This window comes from Lissotriton helveticus, chromosome 3_2 (assembly GCF_964261635.1).
Source record: "Lissotriton helveticus chromosome 3_2, aLisHel1.1, whole genome shotgun sequence".
Classification (NCBI taxonomy): Eukaryota; Metazoa; Chordata; class Amphibia; order Caudata; family Salamandridae; genus Lissotriton; species Lissotriton helveticus.
In genome coordinates, this window is record NC_136062.1 from 151,381,699 (window position 1) to 151,407,050 (window position 25,352).

Here is a 25,352-nt window from a genome sequence, read left to right on the forward strand (position 1 = left end):
TCCTTGGTGGGGGTGCCTCCATGCTGCTGGAGTGTGGGCCAGGGGGCCTGTTGGGAGTAGTGATACAGGCCTCCCACCCCCAAACAGTCCTCCAATACAAGATGGCTACCTACCTGTTAGGTGAGGGTGGACAGTGCAATGGCTGACACTTGCTCCTGGGTGGGGGAGGCCTGTATCCTGCTCAGCTGTAGGCCAGGGGGCATGGTGGGAGTGGTAGTGCAGGCCTCCCTCCCTCCCCCATACAGGCCTCCTAAGCAAGATGGCTAGCTACCTGTTGGGCGAGGGTGGACAGTGTAATGGTGTTTAGGTATTGCAAGGTAGTACTTCTCAGTGTGTTGTTTGGCTTTTGTTTGTACTCACCAGCCTCCGCTCCCCCGGCTACTCCTGTGAGACTCTCAGGAAGCAGTATGGCAAGCACCTTCTCCTCCCATGGTGTGAATGTTTTCGGTGGGATGGGAGGGCCACTGCGAGTCACGTTCGCCAGCGTCCAGTTCTTGCTCCTCCTCTCCTTGACAACCCTCTTGAGATCATGCCACCGCTTCATGATCTCCTTCTTGGATCTTGGGGTGGTCCCTACTGCATTGACCCTTTGGACTATCCTTTCCCACATTTGTGTCCTCGTGGCTAATGGTGTCTGTTGGACCAGGCTACCAAACAGTTGTGGCTCTACTCTCACATTGACCATGACTGTCAACTCACTCTCGGTGAATTTGGGCATTTTTTGTGCTGTCATGGTGTGTGGTGCTTGAGGTGTTTGTGGGTGCAGGGGTGTGGGTGCAGGGGTGTGGTGTAGAGGTGTGAGGTGTGTTGTGTGCTGGGGGATTTTTTGTGCTGGTGTAATGGTGGTGGTGCAGGTAGTGGTGGATGTGTGTGTGTGCTGTGCTCTTTTTCCTCTCCTGTTAGATGTGGTGTATGGCCTTCTCTTCTGGAGTGTAGCAAAGGATTGTGGTTAGTGAAGGGGGTGGCTTTATACTCAGCTGTGTGGGTGTGTCCAAGTGGAATTTGGCTGTCAGGTGTGTTGTGGGAGTTGTCCTGTGCTGTTTTATTTTTATTCACATTTATTTGTTTTATTTGTATGTGTGTTATGTATTTGGGGCGCATGGCTAATTTTATTTGTGCAATGTTTGGCATCACTGCGGTGTTTTGGCATCGTCCGCCATGTTTTTCATGTCCCGTCCGCTGCAGTGGCTATGCTGCAGCTCTTCCGCTATTTCTCCCATTCACTCCTATGTACGTCCACGGCGGTCGGTAACAGCGGTTCCGACCGCGACACCCTCGGGGATATCCTAATTTCCCGTGCGGTGTGTCCGCTGTCCTTGCGGCGGGTTGTTGCTTTTCCGACCGCTGCGGTCGGTTTTTGACCATCACCGCCCGCGTCGGACGGCTTTGCTTGGCCCGCTACCGCCACGGTCTGTCTTTAGTGGCGATTTATCCTAATGTGGCCGCCGGTGTATCCGCGGTGCAGGTGGGCGGTTGGTTTCCGCCTCGATGGCGGTCGGGGTGGTTTTCCGCCTGCTATCCTAATGACCCCCATAGTGTTGATTTAAGAGATCTTAACAGCAGCGTGTGGGTTGACAGGCATCCTTTGCCTACTATTAATGAGATGTTCACAAAATTGAAGGGGGCATCTATATTTTCTACATTAGATTTGTCTAATGCATACCACCAGATAGCACTGCAGGAGGATAGTAAACATCTCACATCCTTTATCACATCAGAAGGTGGTGGTGTGGCTCACTGGTTAGAGACGGCAGACCCGGAAGCAGAGGACGGCCCGGGACCATGGTTCAATTCCCGATGCGGCAGGGTCGTGGACCAGGGTCAGCGGACTCGATAATTCTCGCTTCGGTGCCTACTCTAACCAGGGATCACACTCGGCAACTCTGGGCATTAGCTTGCCTCATCTCCACAACGGCCCCCCACATACACCGGGGATGCCTGGTTTCACCTTGGAGATATCCAGTAGGGACCATCTCACAGGGAAAGCCAGGACGGGTTCCCCAGCGGTCTACAGCGTGGAGATACCCCATGTGGGGTGATTCAAGCGCTTTACAAGACATCATTACATTACATTACATTACAAGGTGCATTCAGATACAAAAGAATGCCCTTTGGTCTAATATCGTCATCTTCTGTCTTTCCAAGGGTGATGCATAATTTGTTTAAAGACTTAGATAAGGTCCTGTACTTTCAGGATGATATTTTGATTTTTGCATCTAACCGATCGGAGCATACTGATATACTACATAAGGTGTTTTGTATTTTGCAAGATAATGGGCTTACGCTTACCAAAGAAAAATGCAAGTTTGAAGTGTCGTCAGTCGATTAGTCAGGTCATCAATAAGTAAGAAAGGCATTTCTCCTAAACTAAATTTGATCAGAGCCATTGAGTTAGCTCCTGCTTCTGAGAATAAAGATCAACTCAGATCTTTCTTGGGGCTTGCCGAATATTATGCAAAGTTTATTCCTTTATTCTCTGATAAAACTTTGAACATGAGATTTTTAATGAAAAAAAATGTATTGTTTCTTTGGGGTGAAAATTGTGCTAGGGAATTTAAGGAATTGAAGAAAAGTATTGCATCTGCACCTGCTTTGGCAACTTTTGACAAGGCATATAGCTCCATTATCATCACTGATGCAAGTAATGTGGGTATTGGAGCAGTTTTAATGCAGTGTCAGAAAGGTCAATTAGTTACTATCGCTTTTGCATCCAGACCTTTGAGGGGTGCTGAGTGTAAATATTCTACTTTGGAAAAGGAAACCCTCGCTTGTGGTGGGGAATTGAATATTTTCGTAAATATGTTTATGGGACTGTTTTTAAGGTCAGGTCTGATCATCGACCAGTAGTTGATGTATTTACTACAAAAGGATGCGGGAAAGCAACTTAAAGGATTGCAAGATGGCAATACAAGTTGCAAGATTTTCATTTTAAGGTGGAGTATATTCCAGGTGTAAGAAATGTGTTAGCTGATTGCTTGTCGAGGTTGCCTGCACCTGATGACAATTTGGTAGAAGAAGATAATGATTTAGAGAATGTTGTCTCCATATGTGAGATATCTAAGGGTTGTGTTCAAGAGGATGTATGGAGATCAACATGTGAAAAAGACACAACTTTGAGAGATGTCACTACATACGTAGAGTCACATTGGCCTGGCAAAGCTTCCTTGTCAGAAAATGTGCTCCCTTTCTTTCAGATTGCCCATGAGTTATCATTGAATGATGGTGTGTTATTTATAGGCTTACAATTGGTCGTACCTTGTGAGTTACGAGAAAATATCTTAGATATGGCTCATGAAGGTCATCCTGGTATGACATCTATGAAGAGAAGGGTTAGAAGTGAGTTTTGGTGGCCAGCTATGGATAAGGCTATTGAACGTAAAGTCAGAGAGTGCATGGAATGTTGTTTGAACGACAAGTCTCAAAAACATATTTCTTATGATTGGTTACCCATCTCTAGACCCACTCGTGTTTGGGAGAGTGTGTCATTGGATATTGCTTGGCCTTTGTCATACAATAAGAATGCTGTGTTTGCCATTATTCTGATAGATCAATTGTCTCTATGGCCGGAGGTGAAAATTGTTTCAAGTGTGACCTCTAGTGTAGTGATAAAGTTCTTAAATGATATTTTTGAAAGAGAAAGCTTCCCCTAATCTTTTACCACTGATAATGGGGTACAATTTGTGTCTCTTGAAATGAAAGAGTTTATGGAACGTCATGGTATAAGGCATAGACGGGTGTCTGTCTACTATCCCCAGAGCAACGGTATTGTTGAGAGGTGGATAAAGGTGTTTAAAGAGGGTCTTCAGTTAGCTTTACTGAATGGGAAGGATTGCAAACAAACCATAAGTGTAGTTTTGTGGTGTTATAGGAACACTCCTAGGAGCATGGGAGATCTTTCGCCTTTTGAAAAAATGAGAGGAAGGAAGTGTGTTTCTAATATGAGCCAAACATGGATGAGAAGTTTAGGTACTCGTAAAGATTGTGTCAAAAATGATCAGAGGGTTAACTCTACCCAAATAAGAGTTAATGATTGGGTGTGAGTTAGAAAAGGCAGATTAGTTAAATCTTTAGAGTCTCGGTATTCTTGTCCTTTAAAAGTAACACGTGTGGGAAGACAGGTTGTAGTGCTTTCTGATGGTAATGTGTGGAGTTTGTCCAAGGTAATTACGATTCCCAGGTGGTTGTGGCCAAAAGAAAAAAATAGTGATTCTTGTGTCACATCAAATTCCAAATCTGCTAATAGTGCTGGAAATTGGAGAAAATTCACCTTTTCATCTGATGACAATTTTGATGATTCGCATAACCAACGTGTTCAAAAGAAACGTCGAGATCCTGTGTGGTATAAGGATTACAAATTTGACATGTAAATTGTTTTGTACACTATTGGAAGTGTATTCTGTTATTCTTGTGTTGTCCTTTTGGTATTATGTTTTTTTTGTTGTTGTTTGGTTTAAGATGTTTTCTTGGTTTAACATGTAGCTACTTAATATTTGTTTTATCTGCATTGTATTGTTAATGTGTTTTTGCTTTCTTTTTACGAAGGGAAATGTGTGGTGTTGTGCTGTCATTTCTGGAATCAAGAACACCGGTGTGTTCTGGATTCCAGAGGTGACAGTTAAGACCCAGGCTTCAGACGTGAACATTTCTTAATACTTCTCTTGAATAAAACTGGAACCCTCCGCAGACTAACATGCACACGTGTGTTATTTCAATTTGTCTCGCTCAAATTAGACTGGACAGATTCACCATGAGTCCTATACCCTTTTTTGCAAAGTGAAGTTCAAATCGAATTGTAAAATGCATTATTTGAAAGACTTATGAAGTAGTTGAATCCCTCTCCTCATCAAGCCTACCTTCATGTAAGTAGGTGGGATTGCTCTTTCACTGCAATCCATATTTGGGACATGCTAGGTGTGCAAGTGCGTGGTGTCAGAGACAACAGTAGGTGATGCAAGTGGTTGGTAGATTTGGGTGGTGGACACAAAAACAAATGTAGGCACCTGCACACATTTTGTTTTAACACATTAACCACTGGGTGTTGTTAGTTATCATCAATGTATTTACTTTTAAAACAACACCTTTTCGCTACGGAATGAGGTAGTGCCTTCATCACGCACTACTAATTCAGTAATTGTAAATCGCCCATGACCACAACAACAATAAACCACCAATTGATTGATATTTCATAGTTGTTGCCGTCGTACTTTAAATGCAAAATACACACTCACATGAACATGTGAACCAGAAATTGCAGCTGAGTGCTGTTTTTAAGTCTTTAATGGGAAATATAAGTACAAATGGGAGTGCCAAAAGCAGAATAATGTAAAGATATGCATGTTTTTCATTTAACATAAATATTATCTGGTATCTTTAAATAGACAGCATGCCGCAAACTCACACATAAAACATACCCCTATTTATCAAAATCAAAAAACAAAAAAAGGTATTTGTAGAGTGCAACTTGCCACCCTGAGAAGGAACGTCCTCTGTTGCGGAAGCAGTGAATGCGTGGCATCTGAGCAAAGGCAATGTGAGCGAAGTGGCGGTTTCTGGCTGGCTGGTGGAAGGTCAGGCGGTTGTTCACGTAGTGTGCTCCTAGATTGTGGATGGCTTTGTAGGCATGGGTTAGGAGCCTGAACTGAGCTTCTTCAGGTGTTGCATGATGTGTATCCTTTTGGGCAGGTTGAGGATCAGCCTAGCTGCTGTGTTCTGGATTGTCTGGAGTCTTCACATGAGTTTGGAGGTTGTGCCGGTGTAGAGTGCGCTGCCCTAGTACAGTCGGCAGGTGATGAGGAGTTGCGTCACAATTTTGCGATGCAAATATGGAGCCACCTGAAGAACTTTGCTGAGCATGCGGATCGTGTGGAAGCAGGCTGTCGCTGTCTAGTATGATACTGAGGTTGTGGGCATGGTCTTTGGTATGGGGTTGGGGCCGAGCTCCGTTGGCCACTAGGAGTTTTTTCAATGGCGTGGTGTCTGCCGAAGATGAGAACTTCCATCTTGTCCATGTTTAGTTTGAGGAGGTTCCCTCTCACCAATGTAGCAATGTTCATCATGCAGATGTGAATGCTTGTCTTTGTCTGGGTGGAGTTCGCTGAGAGGGAGAGGACGAGCTGAGTGACATCGGCGTAGGAGTTGATGTTGACATAGTGTGCTCTGACAATGCTTTATTTAAATGTATCCGTCATATAAGAGTTATTCACAAAACATTTTTTTCTTTTAAAAATTAAAACATATAAAGAACTAATTAATTGCAAACTAAATGCAAACAGCATCTCAATCAAAACCACAAAACGCCACACAATCCATGGCAAGTAATGAAACTATGTGTAAAAGATTATCTCAAATTATATTTTTTAGTTATGAACGTACTTTATACCACCATTAATTCTTCTTAGGTTTTAAATATTTTATTTTATTTGTTATTTCGGAATCATTTTGTTTAGTAAATGTTTTGTAATTATTATTGTTTGGCATTTTGACTGTATCACTTTTTAGGTACTGCATACATACCTTACACATGGCCCTACATTAAGCCTGTCTGCTCTGTGCCACAGATACCAGGGTGTTGAGCTCAAGTTAATTTAGTGAGGGATCACTCTGACAAGGCATGCTATTATTTCTTGAAGTGGGCGTTCACCCACCCCAAATAGTAATCCAATTTCCTACAGGCTGGAAATAAAGGAGGGGAAAACACTGTACATATTTGGTAATGCAACCCTAGAATTGAATGTGCTGAAGCTATTTTGAAATAAAACTGAGTCAACCCTGCACTCTTGACATTGCCATGCTATGGATTTACATTGTGTATATGAGGCTTATGACTGCTTTTATATACAAGCTTTCTTGGTTGTGTGATCATCAAATGTCACACATTCTTTTAATGGAATTCAAAACAATACAATGTGTGCTGTTGTAAATTCTGGGAGCAGTGAGGGGCTCATGAACAGATAAGGGGAACGAGTCTGCACTTTCCATTGAGGATTTATCATCATATTTATGCACAGTCTAAACACGTGTGGCCAAAAGATGTCTTTCCGTTGTTGTAGCCAAGTGGATCACATACTTCCACAACGCAGCAGCCACTGCATGTCCAGCTGCTTGCAGCGAGACATAGGATTCACATCCTGACTGGGTGCAGCGGAATTTATTGGGTCTTAAACAGCAGACATTACTGTAATGGGGGATTCCACTGTGCTTCTTTTTTGATGGGCTTTACTTAACAGCGAGATCAGAAGATAAGCAGCAAGCGCAATGAGTCACTCTGCTTAAATCTGAACACCTATATTATTCTACCTAGTGCATGATCTACACGTCCATCTGTTCATCCATTCATGCATCCACTTCGTTATCAATCTCTGATAGTGCAGGATGGACCATCCTTCTGTCTTCACTGCTCTTAAATCAAGTTTCTTATTACAGGGTTTAAACTCACAGATCTGATTTTGCTCACTCAGATAACATGAGCATCCATTTACCAAAATGCCTGGGGTGGCGGAAGAAACATTTCTATTTCTATTTCCTGCCATTTATAAAATGCACAGCTACCCAATAGGGCCTGCCGGCGCTAAAGGCACAGAGATGGACCAAACTCAGACGTGCGGACTCGGTCTCTCTCTTGAACAACCAAATATTGAGAGACTTCCTGAAGCTGACTTCGCCTGGGGAACTGCAAGGTTTTAAGGTGAGGGAATTCCAAAATTTGTCAGCAGATGCATTAAAAACTGACCTACCTTTATCAATTTTCGGGATCCTTGCTTGCAGTGCATTAGAGGATCTTAAAAATCTTAGTGGCACTAGGGCTGCACAAGACGTTGTAATAAAGTCGAGCCTATGTTATGGAAGGTGCGATATGTGACACACAGTACTTTAAAATGAACCCTACTTTTCCTAGGAAGCCTATGAAGCTTGGCAGTAACCTTGAAACGAAGTGATGCTTAGGGTCCCTAGGTAAGCAGCCATATTTGGGACAAACTGCAATCTTCTATGCGTGAATTGGGAAGTAACTAAGTAAAGTTCATTATTGTAGTCACGATGCAAAGATACTAAAGCTTAAACAACAGTTCTTTGGGAGATAACTTTCTGACGGTTCTCAAGATATTACACAGCGTGCCACTAGTTTACTGACCTGTACTTTAAAAGACAACTCGTCATCCATACAGATCCCAAAACACTTAACCAAGGATTTAAGCTCTGACTGAGGTCCAAAGCTGTCACATATCATTTGACCTTAAACAGGATGTGACATTATATGACCTGTGACCACGATTTCTTCTACAAAGGCATGCCACATTATGGTAACATCCCAACAATTGACATTGCTGAAGTTCCATAATATGATTAGTGTAACAACATACCAAAAACACATTTTACACACCTATGTTATGGTGCTGACTTTATCTAATTAAATATTCATATTGTTTCATGGAGTGCCAAGCCAATGAAACCTGATATTCCCGACTCTGGGAGCAGGTGGCGAGTACGAGGTTGACTATAGCTTTGGGGACACATGGCGGGGCTGCCGTAGTGCTCCTGGAAACCGGGCTCGTGCTGTGTTGTTGTTTTGTGCTTTCAGCCCAACTTTTTTTCTAGCAGGATGAAAAGGAGTTGGATTACCTTCTTTTAAGCTGCCTTGATGTTTCTTTTTTGAGAGGTTTTTGTTTTCGGAGCCTCGTGGTGCCCTTCTGTGGTTTTGGCTTCTGCTCAGTATTCTGCCCGAGTTCGTGGGTCGGTCTGTTTCCACGGCTTTGAACTACCTGACCTATCCTTCTATGTGTATGTTAGAGGTGGAAGCCATCCCTTCACGTTCGCGATCGCTGCCAGGAGAGCAGCGTGGCTTGCTGCATTGGAAAGCAGCCGCCCTGGAGCTCCGTAAGGGGCGCAAGATCCGGTGCATTCTCCGGGACGCCTGTTATGTCTTTGAGCATTCTAGTAGCTGGGCGTGGGTGGAGTCATGGGGTGGAGGAAGAGGCGGGCACGAGCAGGAAAGAGGCAGTTAGAGTAGGGACAGGGACGAGGAAGGAGTGTGTTAATAAAGCTCATTGAACATCAAGTAGTGTCTGTCATTATTGCATGCACAACACTACAGCTGGCGACGAGGGTGGGATGAAGTAACCTGCCATCCCCACATTGAGGAAACGAGTGCCCTGTCCCTGGTCAGCACCGAGAAGTAGTCGCCGTCGCGACATGTGTGCCTCCAGAGAAGATCGCCGCCTGAGGACCCAGGCCAGCGACAGCTGTGACAGCTCCACGATCCGTCGATCGTGTGGAGCGCTACTGAGTGAGTGCTAAAAGAAGTTTGATGCAGAGAAGTCACTTCGCGCCAAAACGGGAGCTCACCCCAGATGCGTGCAACTTGGCAAGGCGTCGGAAGTGACAGCGAGCGAAGAAGTTCCAGAGAAAGCAAGTGGAGGGCGGCTGCTACAGTGCTACTGACAAGATCGGCGATCCGGTGAGTCTCAGTAACTGGATCGGAGTGAGGAGAATGAATGAAGTTGAAATCTCGCGGGAGCCGAGATTTCACTAGCGGCGGCCATCTTGAAGTCAGGCAGCTCGCAGGACAATCCCTATGTGCAAATGGGAAGCGGCCATTTTGAAGTCAGGCGGCTCATGGCTCCAGCAAACAAGCATTGGTGAATGCGAAACAAGCACTGGTAAATGTAAAACAAGCACGGGCAAGTACAAACAAGCATTGGTGAATGTGAAACAAGCAGTGGTAAATGCAAAACAAGCACTGGCAGATGCAAACAAGCATTGGTGACTGCGAAACAAACACTGGTAAATGCAAAAACAAGCACTGGCAAATGCAAAATAAGCTTTGGTAACTGTGAAACAAGCACTGGTAAATGCAAAAGCAAGCCTTGGCAAATGAAATAAAATAAGCATTGGTGAAAGAAAACAAGCACTGGCAAACACAAACTAGCCTTGGTAAATACGAAACAGGCAGTGGTACCTTAAAACGGGTTTCGACAAAACGACTGGCACCAGTAAGATAAAAGGTGACGTAGCCAATCACACTCAAGGATGTCGAATCCACCGCAAGAGAATGGCCATGCTGCCATGGCTACCTCGACTGAACCTCGAATATCACACTTGCGTCCCCCTGAACCACTAATGTCAGTGGCTGGTGGAAGGATGGGCCCTCGATGGCAGGAGTGGCTAGAAGATTTCGAGGACTATCTTGAAGGTTCAAAGGTCACTGTAGATAGAGAGAAACTCATTGCACTGCGTAATTTAGTTGGCAAAGAAGTCAGCAAAGTGATTAAAGAGCTGCCAGAAGATAACAAAGGGACTTATGCCAAAGCAAAAGAAGCGCTGAATAAGAAATTCATGCACAAGAGGAACGTGGACTATGAGAGATATGTTTTTCATCTAGGTCGTCAAGACAAAGAAGAAATGATGAGCACCTTCATCTCCAGGTTACGACGACTGTCTCAGTACTGCAATTTTGATGCGTTTTCAACGGAAGATGCTATCCGACTGCGAGTGATTGAAGGCTGTCACTCCGAAACACTCCAGAGGAGGATGCTAAGAAAAAGCCATAACCTTGATGAGATAGAAGAAATGACAAGGGTACATGATCAGGTGGAGGAACACGCCATGTGCATGGAGACAGGAAGAAGCGAGAGAAAAGAACAAGCCATCTGGACACACAGCACCAAGACTCGCAGGAGGTCAGGTGAACAGCAGAGGAGGTCCAGACCGGCCTCTTGTCATCAACACAAAGGACGCAGACGCTATGAGTCTAGCCGGAGAGCCAAGAAGGCTGAATCTGCAAAGAAACTGGACAGGTCTAGAAAGTGCTATCGATGTGGATATGATTATCCGCATTCAGACGTCTGTCCAGCGATGGGTCAACAGTGTCACAAGTGTGGGCGCAAGAACCACTTTGAAGCAATGTGTGGAACATATAACAAAGAAAGGAGAGGTGAAACGAACAGGCGGCAGTCTGACCCCAGAAGACACTACGCCAAAGCGGTGCAAGACCGGGCAATGTCATCCTCTGGATCGTCCCGCTCCAGCCGAGACTCTCGTGAATCTCAGTGGACCAGAAGGTCACCGAAACGATCACCGTTGAGAGAGTCCAGATCGACGTCGGCAGAGTCTAATTATACTGATGAATATGTCTGCATGGTATCAGACCCTGATCAACTAAAAAGGTATCCTCCATTGGACATAAAAGTGGGGACTCATGCGACACAGTTCATGCTTGACAGCGGGGCATCCCTGAACTACTTGCCCGTGACAGAATATAACAAGATGAAATCACCACCTATCCTGAGCCCAGCGCACGTAAGAGTTTTCACCTAGATGACGAAGAAACCACTTCCAAGCTTGGGCAAATTCGAAACAATTCTCACACACGAAGACAAATCGGTGACAGCATATATCCATGTCATTGAAGGTCCCAAGGCGGAGTGCCTCCTCTGCCTGCCGACGGCGGAACGTCTCCGCCTGGTGGAGATCCTTTACAGAGTCAGTGATGATCTGGATTTAATCTGCAAGTTCCCCAAATTATTTACTGGGCTAGGCAAAATGAACAAACGCCAGATCTGCCTCCACATCAATGATCAAGTGCGCCCTGTAGCTCAACACCCTCGACGAGTGCCTTTTCATCTTCAGCAAGCGGTGGAGGAGGAAATTCAGGAACTGTTACAAACTGACATTATCGAAAAGATAGATGGTCCTACGCCATGGGTGTCTCCTGTCGTCATAGTCCCAAAGAAAGGCACTCCAGACAAAGTGCGCCTATGTGTAGACATGAGACTTCCCAATACTGCCATAGAGAGAGAGCGTCACCCAGGACCCCACCTGAGTGACATGATAACCGCCTTGAATGGAGCCCTAGTATTTTCCAAACTTGATCTGAACAAGGGCTATTACCAGCTGGAACTCCATGAGAAATCAAGATATATAACGACTTTCGCTACACATTTAGGTTTGTTTAGATACAAGAGACTAAGTTTCGGCATTTCATCAGCAGCTGAAATCTTTCAGGAAATGATTCGGCAAACCATCAGACACATGCACAACTCACTGAATTACAGTGATGACATCCTGGTATATGGGTCAAACACGCAGGAGCATGATAAGGCGCTGGATCGAGTATGCCATGCTCTTCTGGAGGCCAACTTGACTCTCAATAAAGATAAGTGTGAGTTCCACCAATCCACTCTCAAGTTCTTTGGCCATGTGTTTTCGGGAGCGGGCATGAGGCCTGACCGGAGAAAGTGACTCCACTCAACGCCACCAAGAGGCCCCAAGATGTCAGCGACATTCGTTCCTTTCTGGGCATGGCAAGCTATTGTGCCAGATATATGAAAGACTATGCCATCATCAGTCATCCCCTGAGAGCTCTCACTAAGCAAGGACAACCTTTTGTGTGGAGTTCCCAATGTGAGAGGGCCTTCCTAGAAATCAAACAGGCTGTTGAGGCTGCAGACAATCTGGCATACTTTAGCCCCAAAAGAAAGACTGAAATAACAGTGGATGCCAGTCCAGTAGGTCTGGGTGCCATCTTGGCCCAGTATGACAAAGACAATGATCAACGGCACATCGTGGCCTACGCCAGTCGCAGTTTGACTGAAACAGAAAAGGCCTATTCTCAACCAGAGAAGGAGAGTCTCGCAGTTGTCTGGGCTTGTGAGCACTTTCACGTCTTCATCTATGGCAAACATTTCACCATAATAACAGATCATCAGGCGTTGGTCACCATATTTGGCAACCCTCATGCCAAAATGCCACCTAGGATAGAACGTTGGGGCCTGCGCCTACAGGAATACACATACACAATCATACACAAACCAGGGATAGGGGAGAATCCGGCGGACTACATGTCCCGACACCCTCAGGAATCCAAGGCCTCGCCTCTGTCAATTGCTGAAGAATACATCCATTTTGTAGTAGGATCAGCCCGACCACCGGCCATTCCCTTAGAAGCAATCCAGGAAGCCACTGCCCAAGATGGCGTTCTTCACGAAGTTATGCGCCGACTGCGCACCCATCGATGGAGACACGACAGTGAGGAGGAGCAGACCGATCCTCAGGTCCGCCAAGAAATGCAGGCGTTCAGACACATCTGTGAAGAGCTATCCGCCACCTCGGAGGGGCTCCTCCTGAGAGACCATCGGATTGTCATACCGAGGCAATTACGACAAGGAGTCATTAACCTGGCTCATGAAGGTCACCGGGGAGTGGTTGCAACTAAATGAAATCTCCGTGAGCGAGTCTGGTTCCCGCTGCTTGATACCATGGTGGAGGCCACCCTCAAAGACTGCCCCCAGTGTCAACTAGTCAGCCATGGAACACCCCCGGCCCGCTTCAAATGACTAAACTACCAAATGGAATCTGGCAGGAACTAGCCATGGACTTTTACGGACCCCTTCAATCGGGCAAGTATGTGGTGGCTATCATGGATGAGTACTCAAGGTTTCCGATAGCCCAATTCGTGCCCTCCACTAATGCCTCCTGCGCCATCGCAGTTCTTGATGAGGTGTTTGCCGCCTGGGGTGTCCCAAAGGAACTCAAAACGGACAATGGTCCTCCTTTCAATGGCCAGGAGTTTAGTGAGTTTGCACGACACCTTAACTTAAGACATCGAAAGGTTACGCCTCTGTGGCCACAGGCTAATGACACTATTGAGAAGTTCATGGCAACCCTGAAGAAAACATTCAAACAAGCCACGCTTGAAAAGAAGGACTTGCAAGTTGCCCTCAATGAAGTCTTGCGAGCCTACCGGACCACCCCACATGCCACCACAGGAAAGTGCCCGGCCACTCTCATGCTGGGGCGACCCATCAGAACCAGAATCCCAACATGGAAAGGTGCTCTGCGACCAGTGTCTCCGACACATGTCCACCAAGAGGTAGCTCTTGCTGATCGCACTAATAAGAACAAGATGAAATCATATGCGGACCATCGACGGCGAGCCAAGTCTCCTTCCTTGCAGACGGGGGACTGTGTGGTGGTCTCAAAAGAACAATCCCCCAAGACAGATTGCAGGTTCAAAGACGAACCGTTGGTTATCACCCAACAAAAGGGCACCATGGTCACTGCGGCATCTGACAAGAGAAAGATTACCAGAAATGTGTCTCACTTTCAAAAATGCACGCCGGGCCTGAAGGAGGCTCTTGAACAAGATGGAGCCTTACCGGACACACAAGGACCCAGTCAAGTGGGCACAATCCAAAGACTTGATCAGCAGACTGAGACTGACTTGGATGCTGGCAGTATGAGTCTGCGACCGAGAAGGAACATTCACAGACCTAAAAGACTGATTGAAGAACTTGAGTAAAGTTAGTTCGTTCTTTTGTTAACAACGGGGGAGATGTTATGTCTTTGAGCATTCTAGTAGCTGGGTGTGCGTGGAGTCATGGGGTGGAGGAAGAGGCGGGCACGAGCAGGAAAGAGGCAGTTAGAGTAGGGACAGGGACGAGGAAGGAGTGTGTTAATAAAGCTCCTTGAACATCAAGTAGTGTCTGTCATTATTGCATGCACGACACTACAACACCCGAGGCAGCATTTCTGGCTCCATTGAGGGCAGAGGTGAGGCGAGCCGAGCCAGGCAGCGGTTGGGTGGCGGCAAAAGTTGAAGGTCTCTACATCAAAGGTGAGCGTCGGTCAAAAACAGCAGCAGGAGAAGGAACAGGAGCAGGCCGACTCTGTTGTTTTATATTCACAAGTGGCAGGCACGGGGAAGAAGGGGAAATGAAGGACAAAGCGAGAGGTTAAAGGTAATCTTACAGCGAAAGCGCTAACTGGGTCACAAGGAATTAAGGGTCTCAGTGAAAGTAAAGGCGACCCCCAGTCAACTGGCGTAAAAGGGAGTCTTCCTGCACCGCAGTCACCCAAGCACATTATTACAAGTATTACTACTTGGTCACAAGGTTTGAGCCCTGCTGGTAGTAGTAGCAGCATTAGTAAAACGTCTTCTTTTTTGTGCACTGAGGTTAAAGCAAAGTGTTCAAAGGGGAGTAAATCAGCAAAAACTACCAAGGCTATTAAAGCTTTCAAGGTGGCTATTCTTGCCTCGAAGTTAAGTTAAAAAATAACAACTTCTTTGCGAACATATTTCAAAGTAGTCCCACACATTTTAGACTTAGCTAAAGAGGTACAGGCTACCTCTTTTCCTGTCCCGCCTCTCCCTGCCCTTCCTCCCCAAGCCTCTGTTTCTCCTCTCACGATAGATTTAGAGGGTTCCTTAGAGGGAAGGACATTTGATACTAGCAATATGTCTTCTAGCAGTGAGGTTCCGTTGGTTGTCAATGGAAATTAGTTCAGCTGAACAGGGAGAACTGGGTCTTGAATTACACCATTCCATGCAAAGCCTCGCCTGCGATAGTGCCAGTGATTTACAGCAGCAGCAACAACAGCGAGTGCCGGCAGAGGTACTAGCAGTTTTAGAGCGGTCAAATTCAGCAGAGTCTTTCCAGGAGAATTTGGCCTCAGGATCAGATAGTGTGCAGGAGGAGACTACCAGTGACCCGACAGAAATTTCATTGAAATCCATGTTTTCATCTCTGTCATCAGACATAAAAAGTGGTTTAGAGGTCTCTGCTGCTAACCAGTCTGAAATAAGGAACTTTTGCGAGTCACTCGATAATAAAATTGACGGCCTCAACTCTAGAACTTTGGCCCTGGTAGAAACAGTGGCGGGACTCTCGCTGTATTTGGATCAGGCTAAGGTTGATATTGTATCCATTAGAAAAGAAGAGCTCGCCCTTGCTGAGAGAATGGAGACTTTGAAAAATAATGCCCGGGGTAGTAACCTTCGAATCTTGAATGTACCGGAGGGGTGTGAGGGCACGGACATAAAGCAATTTGTTATCATGCTGTTAAGAGATTCTTTAGAGCTCGAGCAGTCAGTAGAAACCCTGAGCATTGATATCCAAAGAATTCACAGGGATCCTTTTAGGAAAAATCCACAAAGAACCAAACCAAGGAAAATACTTGTCAATTTTCATACTTATAGCCTTAAAGAGCTGATCCTCACCCAAGCCCTTAAGCAGAAGTCTTTAAAGTATAAGGGTTTCACTTTCCAGGTCAGGTCAGATTTATCCAGTACTACGCTGGACAAGCAGTGGGAGTTGGGGTGGAGACTAGATGCCTTTAGGCAGCTACGGGCTATTGCCCACCTTAAGTTTCCAGCCGCACTGAAGATCATGCACAACAATAAAATGTACAATGTTAGATCTGTACAAGCAGCAGATGAATTGTTGTTGACTCTGGGGAATAAGGGTGGGTCGTCAGGCTAGTCAAGGTCCCGATGCAGTCATCCTAGTCTGCCTTCTCTCTATCTAACTGGCCTTTCTTGGGGTTTCTCAGTTCGGGGCTTGGGTTCTTAGCCTTTCAATAAATTCTGCACCATCTCTTTGTTTGGTGAAAGGGAAGAAAGAGAAAAAAAAGGGGGAGAAGGCAAGAAGAGAATGTATAGATAACAATAATAAAAGAGAAGGAGTATAAAATGTAAAAAAAAATGTGAAAAAAAAAATATATAGGCTAATAAGGGAGGCTATACATTTTAACTATTAAACACAAAGTAGCGGGTAACCCTTAACACTTCAATTTCTTAAGCATCTTGGGCTACTCTTGGTAAAATTCTAAACACACAGTGGGTGTCCAGAGGGGGGGCACTATCTTCCGGACATGTTCCGGATAGATAGGGCAAGGGTTTCCCAGGGTGGGTGGTGGGGTAGGCATGGGCATGGGCACGGGAGTAGTGGGTGGGTCTTGCTAGGGAAAAAATCAAAAAAGTTCCTCAATTCTTTCCTGGTTGTTTTCGTTTTTTTGGCGATTAGTTTTAAAGTGGTCTTTGGCATGGTTTTACTACTTTTAGTTGGGGTTCCCTCAGAGGTGACAGGCGTATGGAACGTAGTAGGAGAGTCGCAACATATTTATGAATAGTTGGCGGATTCTCTCCTGGAATATCAATGGCCTCCGCACTAGTCCCCGAAGGGATAAGATCTTACAATATCTTCGTGATTGTGATGTGCGGGTCAGTGTTCTCCAGGAGACGCATTTGACTGAATCAAACTTCTTGCCCTTGTTAAAAAAAATCCATGGGTTGACTTTTATATTTCTACAACACAATCCATACATAATAGGGGATTTGCGATTTTGTATAAAAAATCGCTAAAAGCCCGTCTGGTATCTAAGCTAACAGATCCAGGTGGCAGATGTGTTATCTCCACAGTCATTATTGCAGGGGCTCAAATCACTATAGTAGGATACTACGGTCCAAATTTGGGTGATCCCTCTGTCCTGGAATCTCTTTTCCTTCATTTACTTTCTTTTCCAGAGCCCATTATTTTTGCATGTGATTTTAATATAGGTCTTGATCCACGCTAGATAAGTCACCAAATAGTCTGGCCTTAACTCACTCTAAATCTAGAACTCTCCTACTGGCCAATATGAAACTATACGGCTACGTAGATATATGGAGAATAAGGTTGGGGCAACAAAAGGGAATCTCATTTCGTAATTATAAGTACCACCATCATTCTAGGATTGATTATGTCTTAATAAGCCGGTTACTGAAAAGTGCAGTGAAGAGCATCACTTATCTTCCCTCACATCTGTCTGATCACTCAGCCATATTGATGACAATGACAATGACAGGTTTACCTAGAGCAGCTCCCAGAAGTTGGTCATTTGACCGTTCATTGCTTTCTATACCAGAGGAGATCTCTTTTTTGATTAAAGAAAGCAAGTGCTTTATGATTTTTAATATTTGTTCTGCCAACTCAGGAACAGTCTGGGATTCTTTTAAGGCCTTTCTTAGGGGCCAAATTACTAGCAGGGTCTCCTATAGGAGTAAGATATACAAAGAGGTGGTATCCTCTGGTGAGGCCGAAATAGCCAGAATAAATTGGTTCGTGCAAAGGGGGAGTTAAACTCAGTGCTGAACGCAAGTGTCCTACAAAGGTGGGAAGCTAGTAAAATCGTCCATTTTCAATATGGCGAGGACGCAGGGAGGCTTTTATCATGGAAATCTAAGACCGATCTGGTCCGGAACAATATTAGTTCAATTATGCAAGACAATGTGACTTATTCTTCAGATGAAGACATTAGAACAATTTTACGGTCATTTTTCAAAAGTATTTACACTGAGGATAAGTTTATCCACCAGGACTCTATTGAGGAGTGGCTAAATGAGATATCTTTGCCATCATTGACCTTTCTGTGAAAAAACTAGGGAATGCCCCAAAACCTCATATCTGAAATGTGTAGCTATTTCACAATAAGACCAATTGAAAATTAATTAAACCTGGTCAGGTACTTTTATTTATACCTTTCACTCATATTTTTACTTTTTTGGAAACTTGTTTTTTAAGGCAAAAAAAGATAAATTTATACCATGACGTTACAAACTACACAAACTTCATAACAAGACGTAAATCAAGAATACATCCACATAACACAACACATTATACATTAAAAATACAGTGCATCATTAATCGCAAATCAATTCACTTTTCGAAATAAACAAAGCGTAATACAATCACAAGAGGACAATAATATACATTATTTTAGTATATCAACAAATGATGCAATTCACTCTTGTGGATATGCCGACGCGTTTCAGGTTCGAATAACCAGTTTCCAAACCCTCATCAGGGCTTTGTTAATTATCTGTGGAGGATGCAAGAAAACAATAAAGTTTTATTGACAACCTATCCACCTTAAAGCTACCACTCTTAGAATATAGAGTTATCATGCTCTACCTGTATCCTTTGGAATGACGTTGTTTCCAAAACAAAAGGGCGTTTTTCAGGGCTTCAAGTCCTATTTCTACAACAAATGAAGCGCATATTATATGCCAAATGATAGCTACAGCGCTAGAGTTTATCACTAACAAAGTGAGATTATCATTTCTACGTACCTCCATATGCACCATCGGGCGCCCCTACGGAGGGAGGAGTTTGTGGTAGTCGTGTCTGAAATCCTAATTCAAGAAAAGGATTTTTCTCAATATCATTCTGCTACATTCATGGAACATCTGATTCAACAACATGGCCATTTCTAATAAGTTCCATACCTTATGTCCGTGTTTATGGTGGGGGAGACGTGACCCTGTCCCTGGGTAAATATTTAATTGCTTGGCAACCTATTGAGAGGTAAAAAGCTAATTATATGTAACTTGTGACTTGGCAGTTCACAGTGATCATATACATACAATGGTTGAGATCATTACAGCTATTGTGCTAGTACCAGCATTCAGTACCAGTGTTCATTTTTGGTTTAGATTGAATATTTTGGTGACAGCCATACCAGTGAGTCAGTTTTTTCGTAATTTTTGGTGATTAAGTTGCATTTCACAGTGGTGTGGGCTATTCGTGTTTTCACTATTCAAGCATGTTTTCCGAGTGGCAAGTTGTTAATATACCCTGTACATAATGTTGTTTTGGTTTTCTGTTTCCACAAATACTGTTGGTAGTAATTCAAAATTACGATTCAGTTCACAGGCCCCTGAGGAAGAGCTCCAAGAGCTTGAAATGCATTGGGCACTAAAGAAAAGTCATCTACGCAAAAGAATTTTGAATGTTTAAATCTGTGAATTTTGAAATATCATGTATTGAATGAATAATACTGTTTCAGATGAATTCTGTATAATGTTTTGAATGATATTTTTTTGATTATCATTTGATAAAATTTGGAACGTGAAAATCCTAAGTTGTGTATTATATGTGTTAAAAACATAAAGCGGAGTGTTGCTTAGACAACCGCGCATAGCCACAGTGCGCTGAGGTTAAGTGTCATAGACACTTAAGATAGGTTCTCAAGTTCAGGCACGGACAGGACAAACGTGCCAACCCGGCAGTACGCTTGGAAGAAAATGAATAATAACCTTTGTAAAATAAGTTTAAACAATTTTTGAAGAGTGCTCCTCCCATCCAATATTCATTTTGAGACTTTGTCCACAAGGAGTCAGAGCACCAACCATGGCCTTTGAGCAAATTTCGAGCATGACAGATATCAGAGCTAAAACTTTAGCTTATACACCTGAACAAGCGGATGATATTTACGCACTCATACAGGATGTCAAATCTTCGAATGTACAGGGTAATACCATAATGCAACAACTTAAACAACTGGAATTTCTTGCAAAACGTGAAATAAACCAAAAATTGCACGCATCAACCCTGGTACAGTATCACAGGGTAAAAAGAATTCCACGAGGACTAAGAATGTCAATTAAACCTATGTTGAATAGATTTCACCTTAACAAGGAGTTTATGGAGAGGTGGTATTCTATCTTAAATAAATGCTCTCTGGACTTGATTCTGTTACTGGTTGAGGAACTGGCAAAGGCTATTCATGAATTAGCCAATGAGATTGAAGAAATCAAACAAAATCTGGAGTCACGGATGGATAAGGCAGACTGGGATAAATCACTGGAAGACATCACTTCTAAATTAGAGAAATATTCAAAAGAGCTGCAGGAAGGCAAATTACGAAAGTTCAAACGAGATACTTTGGACTATAAGTTAAACGAGGTGTACACATGGGCTGAAGTGTATGCCCAACGAAAAACATATCAAAGGAAAAAAGTAGTCACAACATCAGAAGAAAGCCTAGTCTCTGACAGTGATCTAAACGCAAACAGACCAACAGCACAAACTCAAATATTGGATCCACAAGCATCAACGATCACCACTGATCCATCTAAAACAGCAGGTACCAGCAAGTCTTTTTTAGCCCAGGGAGGGGACTCCAGCCAACCACCAGGGAAACAACCACCAAAAAAGCAATCAGATCAAAAACAAGGAGAGGAGGGCGAAGGAGCCCGCACAAGGAGCATGAGATAAACCTGGTCTTAAACATTTCCAAAACACAACTCACCAAAGATGAACTGAGAGTACTAAACAAAGGTTTAGGGTTTGTACCCACATACGACACCAACAAGCTTGAAATTGAGGTTGCTTTTTATAAATTCATGCGTGTTCTGAAACTAAGACATTTCTTTACCAACATAGTGCCATCTCAAACCGACAAAGAAGAACCTGAATTTTTGGAATTCAGACCTAAATCAAAATTTCAAGCACCATCATCACACAAAATCCTGGAAGCTTTTGAAAAATCAGTAATCAACGATTTGGAATGCTTGAATGTGAGGAAATCCAAAAACAAGAACCTTTCTGTATACGATAGATCCATTCTAAAAGGGCTTTAAGAAAATCAGAGCATTTTAATACAGAAAGCTGATAAAGGAGGCGCCACAATAGTGATGGACAGAACAATGTACATTCAAAAGGTGGAAGAACATGTGGCTGACACTTCTATTTACTTTGAGCTGGATAAAGACCCTATTGAAGATCTACAAATTACTCTCAACGACATTTTGACCAAAACCCTTGAATTAGGGTATATCTCTGCTAAGACTAAACAATATCTGACCGTGCAATTTCCCAGAAGACCACGTCTTTATATGCTCCCCAAGGTGCATAAAAATCTACATGATCCACCCATGCGTCCCATTGTGACTGGATGTGGGACAGTGTTTGAACCACTCGGTCAATATATCGACAAATTTCTCCAGCAATTCGTCCAGAAATGGCCGTCTTATATCAAAGACACCAACGATTTTCTACTGACATTAAAAGAGACCCAATTAACAAGCTCTACTCTGGTGTGTACCATCGACGTAAAGTCTTTGTACACTTCTATTCCCCACCAATCCGGCATGGAGGCCGTGGAGTGGGCTCTGCTACAACAACCTTCTGTAAAGGCCGAAAAAGTTTTTATTTTGGAACTGTTACATTTTTGTTTATACCATAGTTATTTTCAATGGGCATCAAAGTTTTATCTCCAACAGAATGGAACGTCCATGGGATTTGCTGGGGCCCCGGCATATGCTAACACCTTCATGTCAAAATTTGAAGCTGACCATATATATACGAATGATGCTTGGAATGAACATGCAATTTTATATCGCAGATTTATAGACGATATATTTGTATTATGGTCCGGAACAAAAGAAAGTCTAGAATGTGAAATCGGCAGATTGAATTATTGTGAAGAGAACATTGAGTTCACTCATGTTATCAGTGACAAAGAATTGCCATTTCTAGATGTTCTGATCAACATTGAAGATACTGAGATTAAAACGAAAGTTTTCAGAAAAGACACAGACGTGAATAATTCTTTGTTATTTCAAAGTTTTCATCCACAGAACCTGAAAAATAATCTACCAGTGTCACAATACATGCGAATTAAAAGAATTTGTTCTCATGAGGAAGATCTAAAAGAGAATCTCATAGTCCAACACCAACGATATAAAGAACGAGGCTATCCTGATGATATTTTGTCTAAAGCTAAGAATAGGATTGAGACATACAGCAGGGATAATCTATTAATTCAGAAACCCAAAAAAACCTTGGATAGGCACGTGTTTGTGTCAAAATTTTCCACTTCTTCACAAAGAGTGAAATCATCATCAATAGACATTGGGATCTCTTAAAGAATGAAGATGATTTGAATGGAATCTTTGACAATAAACCAATTTTTGCGTATACAAGGTCCAAGAACCTTAAAGAATTGTTGATGACCCCGACAAGAGAAACAGAAGCGTCCAACAGAGGAATGAAGAAATGTCAAAATTGCATTCATTGTTCAAATGTGATTGTAGGTAAAAAGTTACATCATCCACAAACTGGTAAAGAAGTTGATCTTCATTATGATGAAGACTGCAATTCAAAAAATTTAATTTACTACATCAAGTGTCCCTGCGGCAAAATCTACGTAGGGAAAACTGAGAGAAAATTAAAAATGCGAATAACAGAACATAAGAGTACAATAAGAAACAAAAATGTGAAAAGTAATTTGGCAAAACATTGGAATGACAACAATCATAGCATAGCTCAAATCAGGTACTCCATATTGGAAGTTGTAAAGGCATACGAGGGGGTTGATCTAACCAGGTCCCTCCTCCAAAGAGAGATACATTGGATTAGGTTTTTGTCAACACAAGAACCCAAAGGGTTAAATGAGAAAGTAGATTTATCGTGCTTTATATAAAGCTTTTTTCCCACTGAGTCTGTATCAGCATGATGCTTGCATTCATAAACAACGTTTTGAACACTTGAAACATCTCGAAAATGTTTTATCAGGAGTAGTCAATTATTACACCACTATTTTTCTTTTTCTTTCTCTTTTTCATTAATCTTCTTCTCAATTTTATTTTGGGTGTTTAAATTTTATTTTTAGGCTGTTTCGTGTTGATTAGTGAGCCGTTTTTAACCTCTTGAAAATGGCGCCCGCAGTTCCGGGACCATCAGCTACTTGTTGCAGTCCTTTTTTAGTGTTTATTTTAAGTTGCCACGTTAAGGAGGGAGCGTGATTAATGGTTGTTTACCGTAGCTGGTCGGAGAACCGAGTGGCAGCTAGAGTGCAGAAACGGACGATTAAGTTTGGAGCTTGGTTTACCGGATTAAGGTAAGAGGCTGCTAGATAGGACGGCTAGTTAGAAGTGACAAGGTTTGGAGGGTTGGTGAACCCGTTTTGTGAGAGAGCTGTTTATTATTCATTATTTCAGAACGAGCAAGATCCTTTAATAAGAAGAACATCCCGTTTTTTGCTACTGAGAGTTTTGCAGTAAGGTAAGGGAGAACAGCATGAGTGTTTAGTTGTTTTCAGGCACAATGAGATGAACACAGTTGTGAGGTTTAAACGATATGTTTTTTGTTCATTTTTGGTTTAGATTGAATATTTTGGTGACAGCCATACCAGTGAGTCAGTTTTTTCGTAATTTTTGGTGATTAAGTTGCATTTCACAGTGGTGTGGGCTATTCGTGTTTTCACTATTCAAGCATGTTTTCCGAGTGCCAAGTTGTTAATATACCCTGTACATAATGTTGTTTTGGTTTTCTGTTTCCACAAATACTGTTGGTAGTAATTCAAAATTACGATTCAGTTCACAGGCCCCTGAGGAAGAGCTCCAAGAGCTTGAAATGCATTGGGCACTAAAGAAAAGTCATCTACGCAAAAGAATTTTGAATGTTTAAATCTGTGAATTTTGAAATATCATGTATTGAATGAATAATACTGTTTCAGATGAATTCTGTATAATGTTTTGAATTATATTTTTTTGATTATCATTTGATAAAATTTGGAACGTGAAAATCCTAAGTTGTGTATTATATGTGTTAAAAACATAAAGCGGAGTGTTGCTTAGACAACCGCGCATAGCCACAGTGCGCTGAGGTTAAGTGTCATAGACACTTAAGATAAGTACCAGCATCTCGCCACTAAGACAAAATGCCAAGAATTTCCTCAAGTATGCCACTACCAGTATTTTACCATTGGTGCCTTTTGTTTCAAGAATTACACCCACTGTGCTAGTGGCAGAAATGTGTCATAGATGTCGGTCATGCTAAGCTATGCTGCAAGTATACCAGCACCAGTATTTTACCTGGGGTATTTCTATAAGACAATATTTACCTTCAGTATGCCAGGGCAAATGAAAAATTTGCAAGCATCACATCACATTGTTTTTCACACTCACATTCAATCAATCAAGTGACTTGTAAATCATGACTACTCACCCATGAGGGAGCTGTTTTAAACCGCAGGGTGTTGTTTTTTTGCACTTAATTTTAAACTGTCACACCTGAAACCCTAAAATTACAGTCTAGGTAACCCCACTCACCCTAACTCAGCCAATTGAGGCACTGAACGGTGTGAGGATTGTGCGACCCCAGAGGCGGCCGGTGGAGCGAGCAGCCATCTTGAAGGTAACGAAGGGTTGCTGGATAGTTTTTTGGGCAACAGCGGACGACATAAAAGAGGGCGTCAATGAGCACGCGCAGCGGGCACGCCTGCGACGCACCAAAGGTGCGCTAAAGGCAAGCCCATCCGCGCCCGTCCGCGTTCGAGCCCAGAGGCCAGGGATTCTGCCCAAATTGAGGTAAATTCCTCATATTCAACTTACATATCATATTCGGCCAAAACTCTGCTTACTATCAGAGCCCACGAACAAGCCAAACGCAGAACAGACTTATGCTGTACTCGGAAGTTCCCTAGTACGCTGGAAGGTCCAGTAGCCTGTAGACATTGTCTATTCCAAAGGGATCTGATGGCAGTTAATACATTGAACTCTAGGCAGACTGCTGATCGAGAAGCAGCTGGTCTAAACAGTATATTATATAATGATCGATCGTTAGCAAAACACCCTTTCGAAATATGGGATTTGATCACCTCCCATTCCCCTGAAATATGTTTCTTCACTGAAACTTGGCTGAATCCCTCCAATTACCCTCTGATAAATTTGGCCATCCCAGAGAACTTTAAATTTTTACATTTGGACTGGGAAGGAAAAACAGGGGGAGGTATAGCCATAGCTTTTAAACACCATC

The 25,352-nt window shown here is 43.2% G+C and overlaps 3 long non-coding RNA genes across 3 annotated transcripts in view; all 3 read left to right on the top strand.

Moving 5' to 3' along the window:
- Positions 1-25,352, top strand: part of LOC144826248 (uncharacterized) — a 226,450-nt gene that overhangs the window by 126,689 nt on the left and 74,409 nt on the right. The gene's annotated exons all lie outside the window — the stretch shown is intronic.
- Positions 19,242-19,601, top strand: LOC144826246 (uncharacterized). The gene is made up of 2 exons (XR_013609730.1): positions 19,242-19,271; positions 19,457-19,601. It is a non-coding gene; the product is annotated as an uncharacterized LOC144826246 (long non-coding RNA).
- LOC144826247 (uncharacterized) lies at positions 23,308-24,056 on the top strand. Its single transcript, XR_013609731.1, has 3 exons — positions 23,308-23,433; positions 23,534-23,726; positions 23,912-24,056. It is a non-coding gene; the product is annotated as an uncharacterized LOC144826247 (long non-coding RNA).